Source organism: Harpia harpyja, chromosome Z, assembly GCF_026419915.1.
Source record: "Harpia harpyja isolate bHarHar1 chromosome Z, bHarHar1 primary haplotype, whole genome shotgun sequence".
In the NCBI taxonomy this organism is placed as follows: domain Eukaryota; kingdom Metazoa; phylum Chordata; class Aves; order Accipitriformes; family Accipitridae; genus Harpia; species Harpia harpyja.
In genome coordinates, this window is record NC_068969.1 from 75,979,853 (window position 1) to 75,996,554 (window position 16,702).

The following is a 16,702-nucleotide window of genomic DNA, read 5'->3' on the forward strand; positions in this document are numbered from 1 at the left end:
GTTCCGACGGGTGCGCAACACTTGCAAACGCGGCGGGCGCCCGCGACCCGCCCCGGCCCGCCCACAGCTGCGCGGGGAGCGGAGGGGCAGCGCGTGTCCCTGCTGGAGCCGGAGCCGGTGCCGGAGCAGGAGCCAGAGCCCGAGCCGGAGCCCGAGCCCGGCGGGTGGGGCGGCTCGGGAAGGCCCCTCCCGAGCGGTGTTTCGGTGACCGAGGGAGGCGCGAACCGGAACCGGCGCCCCTGTCCCGCGGGACGACGGTGCCCGCCCGGCCTCGGAACGGGGCTCCCCGGGCCCTGCGGGCAGACGGCGGGAGGACCGGCCCTGTGCGGGAAGGGGGAGCCCGGCGGCCCTGCGAAGCGCCCCCCCCCCCCCCCCCGGAGAAACCGGGTGCCGTTATAGATTTCATCGTCGCAACGTCATCGCCGAGACACACAGTTTCCTCACGTTCGGTGAAAACGGGGGGGGGGGGGGGTGCAGAGGGAGACCCTCCAGCCCCCCCCCAACCGCGGTCCCGCCGACAGGGCCGCCGTTCGGTGGGCAGCCGTGACCGGAGAGCCCGCCTGCCCCTGTGGTAGCCACCACCGGAGGAACGTTGCGTTTCCTCACAGAGAGCTCGTGCCGCTGCGCTGCCGGCGCGGGCCGGTTAGCGAGCAGAGAGCTATGGCAGGTTCGAGACATTTCCCCACCACCCAGCTCAAACGAACCCAGAAAACCCACCATCTCCACCCAAATAACGTATCTCCCGCCCCCCCACTTCTTGCTCCAGCGAAGGTACAGAGGTGTTGCGAAGGTTAGCTGACCTGCACGCTGTGGGAGGAGAGCAAAAACTTATTTTATTTTCTGGATGAAGCACCATTTAACAAAAGGGAAAGACGTTGCCATCACTCATAAACGGGCAGCACTGAGATGCATGGTACGTTAGTTTGCACATTTTGCTGTTTTGCGAGCGTCAGGAGGGAGCGTAACGGGGAAGGACTCGGCCGTTGGAATAACGTACATAGGCCTGTACCCAGCGTTAGCCGAAGTAGAACCAGGGTGCCTCGGACACTGTCGTACAGCTGGGGAAGCACACTCCTGTGGGACTGAGGAGTTTCACTCTCCTTTCGTGAGCCGCAGCCCGACAAGGCTGAGCCGCGGCAGCCCAGCATCCCTAACTGAACCTCCCTGTCCTCAGCAGCAGCCCATCCTTCCTTGCAAAACCAGACAGCGCCCAAACAGTAAAGAGCTTTATGGATTGCTATCAGTCTCTTTAACTGAATGTGGAAATGGTGGGGAAGCGGCTGCAGAAATGAGTCCGTGTTGCTCTCTTCCTGCAGGAAATAAAGATGAGTAGCTGTCAGCCATTTTGTACGCTAGCACACTAAATCTCTAGGTATGACCTCGGGCAATGATAATCCTTTGCCATGGATAATTGGTATAAGGCTGAAACAATACTGCATATCATAGCTGGGGAAAAAAACCCCACTCAACAACCCAAACGAACTAGTGGCTCCATCTGTAACTGGATCATCTGTAGGGTGATGAAGATAAATAGAAAACACAAATAGAGCACAAATACCTAGTGAGGCAGCCATCAAGGGATGAAAGTAACTTTCTCCCTGTTCTCTGAGCATTTTTCCCCAGCTGACCATTGGCCTCCAGTCCTTACAAGCCATCAGGCAGAAAAGGAGGCCGTAGTCTCCAGATCTGATGGGAAGGAGGAACAGAACGGGTTGTCGTTCCTGTACTGCTAACACTGTTGATAAATACAGCTTTTTCGTACCTGTGGCTGCAACTTTCTCATCCCTTCAGAGGGGCAATAGCATTTTCCACAGAAAGCTGCCACCCTGGTTCATTAATCTGGGTGTGCGGGATGTAGCTTCAAGTTGCCCGTTCGTCAGCTTTTTGCACAGCACTTTCAGAACTTCTTTGGCTGCCACGATCCAAAGTTCCCGCTAGGAGATGTCATCACCCACCTTTCAGTGACACGGAAGTTGCTTCTCAGAAGATGACTTGACTAATTCAAGGCTAATCATCACATTAACAAATCCTCCGTTACATACCTCTTACATTAATTTGTACAGTTCAGAGAGGGCGGTGTTAGAAAAAAAACCAAGAAAAAAAATCCCAAACTTTTTTTTGTTTGCTAGGTTTTTTTGATTTGAGATAACTCTTGGCAGATAGTTTAAAGGCTAGAAAATAATCTGTGGCCATCTCCATAATGAGGAAGCATACTGAGCTTTCAAAAGAATTCCTGTATGCCTCCAAGAATACATTGCCTATTAAAGACAAAATAACACCTTTCATTTTGATGTATGTAGCAGTCCAAAGCTCCAAGACTCCAAACTAATTAGGTCCAAACGACACTTATGAAGTGATGCCAGTGGAATTTTATACTTGGAGACAGTATCAAAATGACCGTGGCTACTTTCTGAACAACAGCACAAACATGCTGGGGAACGGGATTGTGTTTGCAAACTCCTTTGTCTCCAGATGATCCAGATGATAGGGGCTGTAACTTGGATTTGACTGTGATGATGATAACATTTTGATTTGGTTGCAGAGCAACCATTTAATCCATAGCTCAATTTTTAATTCACAGCAAAGCTAATTTTTTACAGTACCTAGGCTAATCAAGGATGATTATCGTAGCTTGTAGAGATAATAGCTTAAAACCACTACAGCACTTTGATATAGCCCTGACACCTTGGGCGCCTTCGTCACCAAATGGCACTCGCTTGCCAAAGCCTGCAGTCCAAATTCAACCCGCTGTTTACAGCTCCAAAGCAGCTCTTGGTGGGCAGATGTTTGCCTCCCCCTCCATGGTCCCCAGGTACAGGAACATAGCACATCTGGCCGCCCCTTCCCAGGGGCAGCTACTCCGCTGTTGTCGAGGAGGAGGTTTGTCAGTGGGTGTTTTTGAGGCATCTGCTTGTTCTCTGAGCCAGAGGAAAGACGCACACACAGGAGCATTTACGGGGGGGCGTAAGCAAGGAAGACGGTGACCCCCAGGCAAATGAGAAAGGCACGGTGGGGGCTTAGGTCACAGCTGGGGGCTCATGTTTGAGGGGAGGGCAGGGAGACATTGCCGGGGGAAGTGGCAAAGAGGGAAATGAGAAGTGAGATTCAAGCGCCTGCGGAGAAGGAGAGGGAGGACAAGTCTGTGTGTTTCTGTGCACGTGAAGGAGAAGGCCATCCTTCCCGCGGCGCTTACGCTTTTCTTACCTGAGTGATGCACACAGGTTCTCTGAGAGAAGGGAGGCTGCGGAGGAAGAATAGCTATTTACTATCTTTGAGGCTTTCAAAAATGTCTTCTGTTTTCAAAAGCATAAGTTTTCTAGAGTAAAAACAAGGCCAGCTCTCCTGTTCTCCACACCTCGCAAATCTCCTGCACTCTGACCCTGTGCCTAAAACACTGGACCCTTTTTCTGGAGGATGAAGATGACATGCAAGCGCATGGCAGGCGTGCTTGGAGAGACCTGCGATCTGTGGGAGCCCTCAAGTTTTTGTGCTCCAAAAGCCTCTCTGTGTAAATGACCTTTAGTGCCACTGTGACTGAAGAGACTTTCTTTTGAGGAGAAAGTGGGCGCATAAGTGCCGGCAGGAGTTGGTTGTTCTGCTTCAAACCTTGTTCAGTTGCCTTCCGTGGGCTCTTCTACAGAGCACAGAAGTTTCTTCTCTGACGCTGTCTTCCTGCCAAGACAAAATAAAGAAATCCATCCTGCTTCTCTATTAATATTTGCTAGTATTTTGAAGGCCAGAGGCTCCAAGCGTTACTCCAGTTTATGCTTTGACTTTTTTCATTCTCCAGGGCCCTTGAAACTACGTGTGGCATAAGCTCCATATGATTTGACAAGATGCTGAGTACTGATCAATGGTTAGAAATGGCTGAAATTAAATGCCAAGATAAATGGCCTGTTTGCTGACCTGTGTTCTTAAAGCCTGTGGCCATGCTGAAGATCCGTTAAGTGATTGATATTCTGGGAGCATTACAGAATGGTAATTCAGCAGTCATATAATTATGAACACGTTGTAAAGTATTTTACACATACGTGGTATCTTTTATACCTATGTGTTGCCCAGATTGTCCGCATATATCATCAGGGAAATATGGCAGCCTCTTCCATCAGACAACAGCAACTATCCATTGCGAAGCCTGGTACAGTAGGAAGGAAGTGTTTTAACCTTTTGAAGAAATCCATCTCAGTCACTGAACACACAGAGCAGACAAACAGTTGCTTTATAAAGCCACCTGAGGTAACAGTAATTTGGCTTTTGTAGATCAGAAGGGGAAAACAGGAGTCAGCACAGCTGGTTGCCATATAGAGGCTTGCAAGACGCAGCAAGTATGCTGAAACTAGTTTTTACACTAGCAAACTGGCCTTCCATTTTAAAACCAGCTAAGCAGTAGAAGGCTACTGACAGAAGACACTTCTGGCTTCAAAATCCAGGAGTATGAGGATTAGCGTCTCAAATTCAACTTTCTTTACAAACAAGTGCTGTGGATACAGAGCTGTATTGGGGAAGGCGTTCCCTTCCTGTTTATTACTCAGTGTGGCAAACCACTTGCTACTTGGAGATCTAGTGCTTCTCCATTCGTACCCTTTAGCTTCTTGTGGTCTAATTCTGTCCATATTCTGCACAGCGGGATTGATCGCGGGTCTCGCTCTTGAGCTCCTTCTAGCATCTCCTGAATTGCAGCTCATGTCCTTAACTGTGACAAATTCTGCTGATCCTGAACCTCAGAAAGAAGGACAACTCCTCCCTCCTGGGGTTTACCTCCACAGGTGGTAACTACCCAGAGGATGTCTATGCCTCAATGAAATTACAGCCCACGTGGGCATCAGGGATCTGGATTTAAACTCGGTTTGGGTACTGGTAGTGGTGTAGCCATGGCAGCATTGAACTCAGCGTGGGCTAGCTGCTTGAGTATACACCCAGGATCCCAGATGGATTTTACAGCCTGCATCAGACACCATCCTTCAGTGCGCGTATGGGTGTGTGAGTCTCAAGTTCAAAAGTAGAAAGCTAGACTAAAGTTAATTTGGGAACGTCTACCTTCTCCTGCAGCGAAGACACCCAAGTGAAAACGAACTGGTGGCAGAGCCAGCACCTAACGCACATGGGGAATGTGGATGGGGGATCAGCTTCAGTTTATGGCTAGGTTTAAAGGATGGGATTCCACTTGACTCAATGGTTCACACTCTTTTCATAAACTGATCCAGAAAAAACATCCCAGTGCCTGCATTCTCAGGATTTGTACCGCTATAGCAGGTGAAAATAGGTTTTGTCATTTCCGTCAGGGAGCGCAGAGTCATCAGGTGAGTTTGTTGAGCGCCTTTGTGTGCAAGGCCTTTGCAACTTCCTAATTAACACTGATGCGACAGCAAGAGCCAGTTCGTGGCAGCTCTGTGGAAGGCTGTCGTGGGGAAGGGGTGCCGCGATACAGGTGGGAAAAAAAAAAAAAGAAGAAGGAGAGGGATGGAAACGCAACGAGCTGAAGCGCAGTCCATGTGCTTTCAAGGAAGGCATGAAGGTCTTCGAGGATGGAGATGGTGGGATGGAGATGGTCGGTCACAGACCTCAGCTCGACCCCTCCGACCGGAGCTGGAGACCCGGGACCTCTCCGACTCCGGTCGGAGGGGTGGCCGGGCAGCGCTGCCCGCACCCCCCTCCTCCCCGAGCTGCCCGCAGCCCCGCTCCGCACTGCGGGCTGCAGGCGTACGTGCGGCGCCGGCAAGGGGTGGTCCCACCTTTTGGTCGACATCGCCTCTTTAAGGCTCCGGTGCAGGCAGGGGAAAGCAGGCAGCCGGGTTCATCTGAGGACACAGCCCCAGTTCTCAGAAATCCCCGCGCTGCGGGAACATCGAGCTCCCGTTACCGCAGTTGAACAAACTGCCCTAGATCGGGGGTGCCGGGACCGCCTCCCCCCGACCCCCCCGGCCCCGCCCGCGACCGACCCACGTGAGCCGCGTGGAAACAACCACCCCCCCCCGCACCCCGCCGCCCCCCCCCCCCCCGGCCTCCGCACCCGCTGCCGCGGTGACAACGCGCACCAGGGGCTTTGCGGCTGTTTTCTTCTCCGTGCATTTTATTTTATCGGGTTTTTGTTTGTTTGTTTGTTTGGGGGGGGTGGTTTGGTTTTTTTTTTTTTCATTATGAGTATTTTTTTTTTTTTTTTTTTGCACCGCGGGGAGGCCCCTGCAAGCCCGCGGCGTCATCCTTCTGAACGCTCGCCGCGGCTACTGCCACCTATATATATATATATATATATATATGAAAATTATATTATTTTATACATAGATACAATTTAGATGTATGTATATAAAATAAGTATATATGTAATATATATGTAATATATAACATATAACACATGACACATAATATATAATATTTATCTAAATATATACACATATCTTTCTATATTTTTATGTATTATATACATTAAATATATACCTATTGTAGATACATTATTACATATATACACATATGTCTATTACGTACACATATATAATAAATACAATACATATATATTTAAGTAAAAATATACAAGATATATGTTTAATTATTATTTTGTTTGTTTGTTTTGGGGGGGGGGGTGGCAGAAGCGTAGCATCAGACCGCAGGCGGGGAGCCGGGGGCGCCGGGTTTGGCAGCCTGCGGGAGCACAGTTTAGGGGTGGGGGGTGCGTAAAAGTTTTGGGGGGGGGGGGAAGGGGGGGCGGGGAACGGGTATTACAACCACCGGGCCGGGCTGCTGCGGGTTATTAATAGAGGAGTGGCCGCCCCTATGCGTGCGCGGCGGAGAGCCCCCGGCCCCAACTCCAGCCACAGCCCATCCTCCTGCTCCTCCTCCTCCTCCTCCTCCTCCTCGTCCTCCCCGGGAGGGGGACGGACATGCCCGCCGCTGGCCCCGCCCCGCTTCACCTCGGATGCCCTCCGCCGCCGCGCCCGCCCGCCCGCCGCCTCCATCTTACGCCCGCCCGCCCGCCCCCGCCGTGCTGCAGCCAGGGCGGCCGCCTCCGCTAACATGTCCGCCTCCTTTCGGCCTGCCGGCCCGCTGGCCCCGGAGCCGGCGGTGCCCTGCCCACCCGCTGGTGTCGTCCCCGTCCCCCCCCGCTTTATCCCACTTCCTAAAACCGGGAAGCTCCTGGCCTCTGTACCTCTATGCGTTTGTGGCTTCCTTTGCTGGGCGCGGTGGATTTATTTTGGGAAAAGGTGGCATTTCTCTGCAGGGGCACCGGAATGGGTTTGGAGTTTCCGTTGCTCGAGCCGCCCGAACCCATCACTGAACGGCCTTCAAACTGAGATGATGTCACGTCGACCCCTCGCCAGAACTGAGACCGTGTCACATTAACCCCTCGCCAGAACTGAGTTAATCACATTAACCCATCAGAAAAATTGAGGCCGTACCACATCAACCCACCACCAAAACTGAGACAATACCAAGAGGTGAGGAGTCACCTTGCTGCTGCAGTAATGCAACAGCTGTCCTCTACCACTGTGTCAAGACCCCTCGCATTTCACCACGGCTCCTGGACCCAGTGCATGCACAGTTGCTGAAAGTGTTCATTTTCTGCAAAGCTAATATAGCAGGTTATTCTCCTTTATCTTAATCATTCAAGATTTTCTGCATGACAACAGCTCCTGACAAGAAGGTTTTAGGGAGGGCTAGAAGCAGGAGAACAACTTGGGGAATGCTTGTGTTGTATATCCTGAAGGTCAAAGTTATTTTTCATATGTTTTCCAATACAGTATTTGGTTTCCAGTGGCGTGCAGAAATTTATCTCCTTTCCCTCCTCTTTAATGGTGTTTTTCATCAGAAACAAGAGGTGTTGGAGGGGGACGGAGTGCCTGTTGTCTGACTTTACATTAGACTTTCCTAGTGTTCTAGCTGAAATTGAAGATATCTGTGTTTTTCTCCCTGGACGATTCTCCTCAGGAAACAAGGATCTTTTGCAATCTCCCACCACTGTGTTGCTACTCCTGCAAATCCCCTAGCGGTGGGAGTCCTGAAGCATTAGCACAGGCTGGCTTTGTAGCTTTCTCAACTATAGTGCTGGGAAGCCATGCTGGATGCTGTAACTCCAAGAGTACTGGCAACTAAATTTACAATAATGTTGTAATAGCCACTGCTGGTGGCATTACGCAGTTCAGTTGTGAGAGTTTTCCTTGGGAAGTTTAATTCTTCATCAGCAAAAATTCTTTGCAGACAAAATAAGTATCTGGAAAGCAACTTTGCAGTAAGAGGCTGGGGGTCCTGGTGGACACCAAGTCGAACACAAGCCAGCAGTGTGCCCTTGCAGCAAAGAGAGAGCATGGGCAGTGCTGGAGCAAGGTTGCATGGCATAGCCTGAGTTACCCAGCTCTTCTCTCCCACTGAGTATGGAACCTCAAGTGCCCACCTCAGAGCTCTGACCCCCACACCTCCATGAAGAGCACACAGATATTGTTGCATACATAGCATGAGACTTCTCACCGTTCCCTCAGTAATGGGCAAAGCAGATTCCTGCCAACGCAAAGGTTCAGGAGTGAGAAAGCTGTCACGGCAGTTATATCGCTATCTGCACCAGAGATATCTTTTTCTTTTTTTTTACCCCCCTTACAGCTCCCAAATAATTTCCACCTAATCTTCCGAAATACTGGTGCCTGTAATAGCGGAGGATCTCTGCTGACACAAATGTAATGCAGGCTCCATGTTCAATTGTGTACTTTTTGTGTGTGGCTTTACCATGGTGGATCATCATGCATGTTGGCATTGCAGACTTGCATAATTCAGTATGTAGAGAAAAAACTGTAAGGAGAAAGGGAAGAAGATTAACCAAGATGTCAGTTAGCTGAATTTAATTCTATGTCCAAGGACTTGGACAACCAGATGATCTAAAAGGTGCTTGATTTCTGAAGCGAGAAACTGGGGAAGGATGTGATTCTCTTATGAATGTGTATTCCTTCTTTTTAATGCAGCTATTTATATATCTGTGCAGCTATTTATACATATTTCACTTGTTTGAAACCTAGTGACAACAGTAATTAGTACTCATAGCATTTAGGTGAGTGCTACTTTTTTTGTGTTACAAATACCAACGCTGAATCAGACAAATGACACGTCTTGCTGCAGGTTCAGAGCTCAGTGAGGTCAGTGTTGGACTTCAAGATTAGCAATGCACTATTAGGCATTTCAGGTAAGTTTTGTCACTCAGACGAGTAGCCAGGCCAATGTTGGGTGGGTCTAGCTGACTCTAAACCAATTTGTCTACCTCTTCTTCAAGATACACAAAGAACAAATCTTAGAAAGGCTGTACCGGTGAAAACACGAAGTTCCTGGTGGCCTTAGACTATACAAATAATGGTGCTGACATTCAAAACCAAATAGTTTAACTTTGTGTAACAGCTGCAGAGGTTTAATTTTCAAATGAAGCACCTTAACGAGACAGCTGCAAGAGAACTTTGCAGGATGAATCAGACAGTACTTCTAGCATCGCGGCTAGCTTTGTCTTCTAAACCAACTTTCTCTGTGAAAAGTTATTGTCTCACTAACACTGTTCAAGGAGCAACTATTGCTGCTGCAAATACAAAGCTAGTAAGAAATATCCTTTCTTATTCTTTGAAGGAGTTGCGGAGAGACAGAACAAGTCTATTATTTAGGCTTTCTTGATTTTGTCTATTGCATGAAGGTCCCTTCACCTGACTTAGCAGAACCTGGAAAACTCTGCTTTTTATGTTCCAGCTTTACTCTGGCTGAGAACCTCCCCTCACAAATGTATGTGAATCAGAAGTCCAGTTATATTTAGTATGTTCCTGGACAAGTCACACCAGCCAGAAGCAGTTACACAAATTGAAAATATCAAATGTTTTCTAACGACCTGTAATGCAAACATACATTTTGCCTGTCTAGTTTGGATTCCAGCATCCTAAAGCCCAAAGACATTTAAGTACGCTTCCACTATTTGTAAGAACAGAATTATAATAAAATTAGCACTTGGCTGCTGCCAGCATTGCACATAAACTTCTTTATAAACATTAATCTAAATGACCTAGCTTGCTAATTAAGTAGTCATCTGCATACAGCAAGTGGTACTTTGTGGTACACAATGGTTGTTTAGCTCCACCCAGTAGTTACACGTACAAGGAGCTTATTGCCCATGACGCTGAATCTGCCAAGAGCTTTGTTCAGACCCACAACTTGTCCTGCTTAGAATTCAATATAAGATCAAATAATGAAGGTCAACTTCAGTAAACATTTACCCATAGAAATAACATTAATAGACTATGCTGTTCCTCTTAATAACCATCATGCCGTATTTTGTGTGAGACTGTGAACGGAAATTCAATTTACCTGTTGATGTTTACACCAGCAGCTGTTTTGAGAATTTCAGCATTCATTTCATCAAGCAAGTAAATATTTACTACTCTATTTCTCCTAAAGCAGCATTGGCTATTACGTGATAACAAAAGAAGTCTTGGTATTTCTGCAGAAATGAGTACATCTTGATTTTTCCTCCCAGGAGTCACCCAACTATGAAAGGCAGGAAAAGTGATTAAATGTGCATTTATGTAGATTTACATGTACATACAACTTTGGGAAGCCTACTCCCTGTGCATGTGAAGAATCACAGCTGTTGATTTCACTGCCTATGTTGTTCTACTGCAGCCACTATTTCCAAAGTGAGAAAAAAAAAAAAAAGGAGCAGGAACTCATAATTCCCATCTTTTTTACTGTACCTGTAAAGAAGACCAACACAAAGACTTTTCTTCCTTTTTTACGTATAAGCCTTTGCTGACTTTCAATCTGTTGTACCAGTGAAGATCCACAGAGAACAATATGCTCAGCAGGTGCCAATAAGGACACCATATGAGAGCTAATTTTATCTGTTTCTCAGGTTGCTGAAGGTACTTGTTGGAATTTCCCTAATTATCTTCTTCCCCTCTCAGCTTATAAAATAAATGCACTTCATGGAATAGGTATTGAGATTAGCAAGAATACAGAAAGAGTTCATTCTTTCCAGCAGATGTAAATTGCATTTTATCTTCACTAGTTGTTACAGACCCTGAGAGTGCACACAGTTGCCATTGAGAAGCTTGTGTATAGAAGATTGTGTAGTATCTTTACTTCATATTACTTACTCTATTGAGATACAAACCTTGGGCTTTTTGGGATTGCAATCCACTGTTCTCATAAAGATGATTTAAAAAAAACCCACAACTTTCAGTTGTCATTATAACCTTTGTTCTCAGTTAGATAGTTTCAAAGTGTTTGCCACATTTATTATTTCATATTATTTCATTGTGGAGTAATCTGTCTTCCAAGAATGTAAAAGGTGTAGAAACACTCTGACAAAGTATCATACCAGTTCAAGCCAATATTTCTCTTTGCATGAGTGGTGAATACTGGAACAATTGCAAACACTACCTGCCTTATCTGGATTATGGTAGTGGAGATCTAAATTACACATAGAGTGCCCTCCAGCTTCTTTCGGCATGCAGGAATGCACAGCCTCAGAGCAGTGGTTAATGTCCCCCCTTTGTGAACGTCTCACTCAAGAATTCTCTTAAAAGCTGGCATATACATCCCTGAGCAGCTTTTCTGTAGTCACAATGTCTGTTGATAACTTGATATCTTTCCATGGACTTGAGCTGTTTGTCCTACTAAGTTCTGTGTGTGGCTGATGTTTTCACTGCTGTCCAGAATGATTTGTAGCTTTGTAAAAACACAAGACAATACTTAGAATAGACTTAAGATGCCGAGTATCTCACGTTATCATCCTTTTTTCAGTATTGCATAACGGACATGCAGTACAATTTATTTTTAGATGATACAAACAAAAAACATCACTCTCGGGTTTGTTGTTGTTGTTTTTCACAAACAGTGTATAGTGAAAAAATCTCCTATGACAAATGTAAAACAGGGCCTACTTCTCCAAATTAATCCCCTGAGGTATTCAGTTAGTCACTAGGGCATTCTGATTGGAATCAATAAGAAGATGAAGTCTTACACTTTTTGGAAGAGGTTAGATAGGCACATAACTACCATAAATTAATGTACTTTTGAAACAACGTTTTGCTTCAGTGACTGATGCTAACTGACCTATCAAAATAAGCAATTAATGGAACCTTAAAAACTGATACAGCTATTTAGTATCAGTTCTCTTTTTTCTTTTTGAAAAGGTACAGTGTCTTGGAGTGTCAGCAGACAGTGAACTTCAGTTTCTAACAAGTTACTTTTTTTCTGGTGATCTAGAGATGGTCTTTGAAAGTGAAGTAACCCTCCAGATGAACTCTGTTACATCCACAATACTGTTCCTGGTAAGTGGATGATTTATGGAATTATTAAAAGAGTCAGTCTTCTGCTGTTTCAAGCAGACATTTTTATTTTCTAACAAAACTCAGTAAAAGAAAGAACTATGAGAAAGCAGGAGGAATCTGCCTAGTGGCTAATAGGGTTTGAGTATGCACTGCCAACTTATTTTATATAGGTGGTGCCAAAAAATTTGTCAGTATGTGTTGTATCCCTGACCCAAAGCTATTTGCAATTTGCATTTGGAAAATAAAGATCTTTACAGTCCAGCATCCCCTGGGTCTCTGACAGGCAACCCAGGTAAACAGATACTTAAGACCGGGTAACTTCATCTTGGAGTGCCAAGAGAGTTAGCAGATGATCATGATATTCATTCTGTATTGTGCCCGCCTGAGGAATCTCCAAATATTTGAAGAGCAAGGCATGGGAATCATCATTTCATCCTTTTCTGAAAGGAACTACTTCCTCACAGGAATGAAGAAAAGTCAATTCTCAAACAGCACAAAAATGTAGGGCAAGAACTGAGGAATGCTTTTTATGAAGCTGCAGAAATATCCAGAGTGTAATTATTTATGTTGGAATTTGAACAGGAGATTTCAACTTCCAACCTTTCTTTCTGAAAAGTACAATGGCAACTTTTTAGCTACCTCATACGGACATGAGTTTCTCTGCAATGACAGCTGAACAGCATTTCCTAACTCTATAATTTCTAATTCCCACCAGTTTCATTCTGACCAATGTGGAACAATGCTACCTTTTGACTTATTTATTTTTCTGAAGCATCTCCTTATTCTCTGGAACTCTTTTGTCTGACTGCTGGTCAGACCCATCGTGACTCAGCTGATGAGATCTGGTCAAACAGGTATTGCTAGAGAATGCTTTTTATTAAAAACATGTATGTGTTTTTAAAGTTGAAGTTGTTTTAACACTCCTCTTTTCTGACATCTGCATAGGGCCGGTTCTGCAGCACTGCTGGTCTGCTTTTGGTAGGGGAGAGAGCTACTTTTTAACTCCCAAATTTCTGATGCTCCCCCCCACCCCCACCATGTTTTCCATGCCTACAGCCTGGTGTGTGTACATCCATGCCGCTTCATTCTACCACTCCTTTTTTAAGATAGCAGCCTAATAATGAAGCTTTTGATGAGACTGTGAAACCAGACCTGAGGACGAGTTTTCACAGCTGCTGAAGAAGACTGGGGTGTTTGATATGCACAAAGCTTTGTGCTGACAGCAAGGTCTATAAACTGCCATTTGTTACTGTGAAACAAGTGTTACAACTGTTCGAAAGCATTGCTCTTCTCTAGCAAAGGATTTATATTTGAAAAAGGAAATACAAACTAATTAGTACTTTATCTTTGTTTCATCCACACTTTATGTGTGGATGTTGGCTGATGAACAGAAACCCTGTTCTCTATTGCTGCTTACTCAACACGGCTGGAAATGATAAACAATAGGATTTATTATATTATAAATAAGTGAGATAAAGTGGTTGTGACCTAAGACCTAAGCCACCAAATATTTTGGCTATTTGTATATGGTTACTATGCTTGTAAAATACATAAACTTTTCACATAACTGTATGTCTGTAGAGTTTGTTTTTAATATGTGGCAGAGAGCCTAAAAATCTCACATACTCTTAACCCCTTTTGCTTTCAGTTGTGCAGGAAGTGCTGTGTTTGGCCTATATGTTGCAGAAACCTAAGAGAAAAAAAAAAAAGCTTAATTACAAGGTACTCCTCTCACTACCATCTCCCAACTGAAATGACTGAAGTTTTATTGGTAACAGCCTGGGTATCTGCAGGCAATGTAGCTGGCAAGCTTCCTGTATGTCCAAACAGACCAAATATAGCGTGCCTCATCAGAAGATTTAGAGCTGTTTCCTATAGTCAAATAATTCTATTTCACTTCTCAATTAAATGATTTAATTTTTTTTCTTCTATATGACCAGAATATCTTATTCCTTCAGTAAATCTTAAATTTGATGGATTTTGAACTTGTGCCCGACTTATGTCCATATGCAGCTATGGCATCTTATGGAGGAAAACCTTTTGACATGATGGCTGGGAAATATTGCAAGGTTATGGAAACTAGCCAGTTAGACAAATCCCAAGCAATTGGGCTTGTGTGAAAACTACAAAAGGAATTTGATTTGTGTGAATATTCCAGATGACTCTCTTCACAATACCTACTAAAAAAAGTAAAAAAAAAAAAAAAGAAGAGTATACATACTATTTCTCTGCATGCTTTATAATATACAGGAAGAAGACTGGTAATTGCCATTTTCTTTCTGTTGGGGCAGACACAGCCCCAGTCTGTAGCAGGAAAGGTGAGGAAGTGGGAATGCCATGCATTTATATGGTTGGGACTGTATGTGACGAGGTGGTGCTAACAGGAGGGTTAAAAACAGCTTAGTATTTCTGACCTGCATATCATATTTCTGCATGTGTACACAGACATACACATACAAGCACACACGTGTGTGTATGTGTGCATGCCTCCATACTCCACTATTCATAAATCTTTGACTGCAAACTGTTCTGGCACAGTCACTGCAAAACAGCAAGGGGAGTTTGTAGCTGCTGTGGCAGCATTCATGTGCTTACTTTTACTCCCGTGGCAGGCACATGCTAAGAATGAATCTCCCTAAACAAAAGAGAAGAAATCAAAGCTAACTCCTACCATGTTTTTAGCATGTGGCTGAACAAATTCCTACAGCTTTTAAGGATCAAGGCAATTGCTGAGCAAGAGTAGTGTCTAGGCCAGGGTATCTCCCTGTGCACAAAAATAAATAAACACAGAGGAGAAGGCAAACTGAAATATGTCTCTGAGCATGCGTTGTACTCTACATCATATTCTTTTGGTGTAATTGGTCTTTTTGTAATTTCTTACTAGGATATAAGAAGTGCAAGTTGCAGTGAATATAATTTTATGTGGGTGGCTAAACTGTGGTCTATCATTCTTTCTTAATCTGAGCTGACACTAAGATGGACACTTTATTTCCCTGTGCCCTCATATTTAGACCTTTTACTCTGTGGTGCTGGGAGAGAGAAGCCTGTTGACCCCTGTTCTGATTTAATACAAAAACATGGATCACTTGGGGCTGTTCAGTCACTCACAGAGAAATCAAGACAGACTTTCTTCTACCACTCAGTGCCACCAAGGGCTGTGGATTTGGTGAGAGGTAGCAGGTTCACCCTGTAATAAGTCATTGCCCCTGACAATATCAGAGTGGATTAGTATTTGGATATGCTTACTGACCCCATTGCAGGAAGCTTGTCAGATATGTCCTTCCTGTCTGCAGTATGAACATTAAAGTAAAAAAAGATCATAATAAGTTAACATCAATTGCTCAAGACTTATTCTTCAGCATTCGTATTCCAAGAGGAAGAGACATAGTTGTTCTGAGAAACCATTAGTTCATAATAGGGAAAAAAAAAAATAGTGGGTGAGAAGGCAGATTTACTGATAGAGAAGGCTAAAGGATCTCAGCAAACTGCTTATTAATACCTTATTAGCTCAGCATGGATATCATGAGAGAAAGAATCAGCCAAGCTATGGTTTTAAGGGGACTTTAAACCTAACTCAACCCCCTTATTAGCACCGAGTAGTACAGCGCACGTTCTTGTGCTACCAGACAGTACCTGTGCATCTGTACAGTCCTCCCCACCATTTAGATTGTGACTGATTTTCATCTTTAAAGGCTGTACCATTGCACAGCGTCCCCCTTCACCATTGTGGCTGCATCTAGTCCCATTGGAAAACGCAGATCGATAAAGGTTATTCTTGTTTTGGAGTACCTGCTATAACCACATATATCTATGCTGGGGAGAACACCAGCTATACCTTTCCTTTGTTCTGCTGTTGGCACCAGGGGGTGTTCTGTAGCACTGTGACATGATAGATGTACGTGCTTCTTTTAATTTGTCTCTATAGTAACAGACTGCCAAAAGAAGAGATCTTGTGTCTGCGAGCTCAGTCATGTCATAGGGAAAATGGAGGATTATACCCCACCATCAGGAAAGGAAACTCTTCAAGAATAAACTGTTTAAACAAAGCGTTATAGATGGAAGTCTGGAAATGACACAGATAAGTTAAGATGCTTGAGAAGAAGGTATTCTTCCTCTTCTCTTTTGCTGGATGAAAGGCAAGTTGAAATGTTTGGCCTCACCTCTCAGAGGAAAGGAATGGGCATTCTCCAATCTCAACATTTGCTTTTATTGCTAATGCTTTGACACAAGTCCTAATGTTGCTTTGTGGGCAACCACCACATTTTTCTCCTTTCTTGCCCCTTTTCTCCAGCCCCAGTCCATTCAACACATGATAGTGCAAGCATACTTCTGAACAATTCAGTTCGCTCTTGAGTTTCTCCACTAATCTGCTGTTTCAAGCCACAACAAGTTCAAACACCCTTGCTCACTTTCAGCATTCT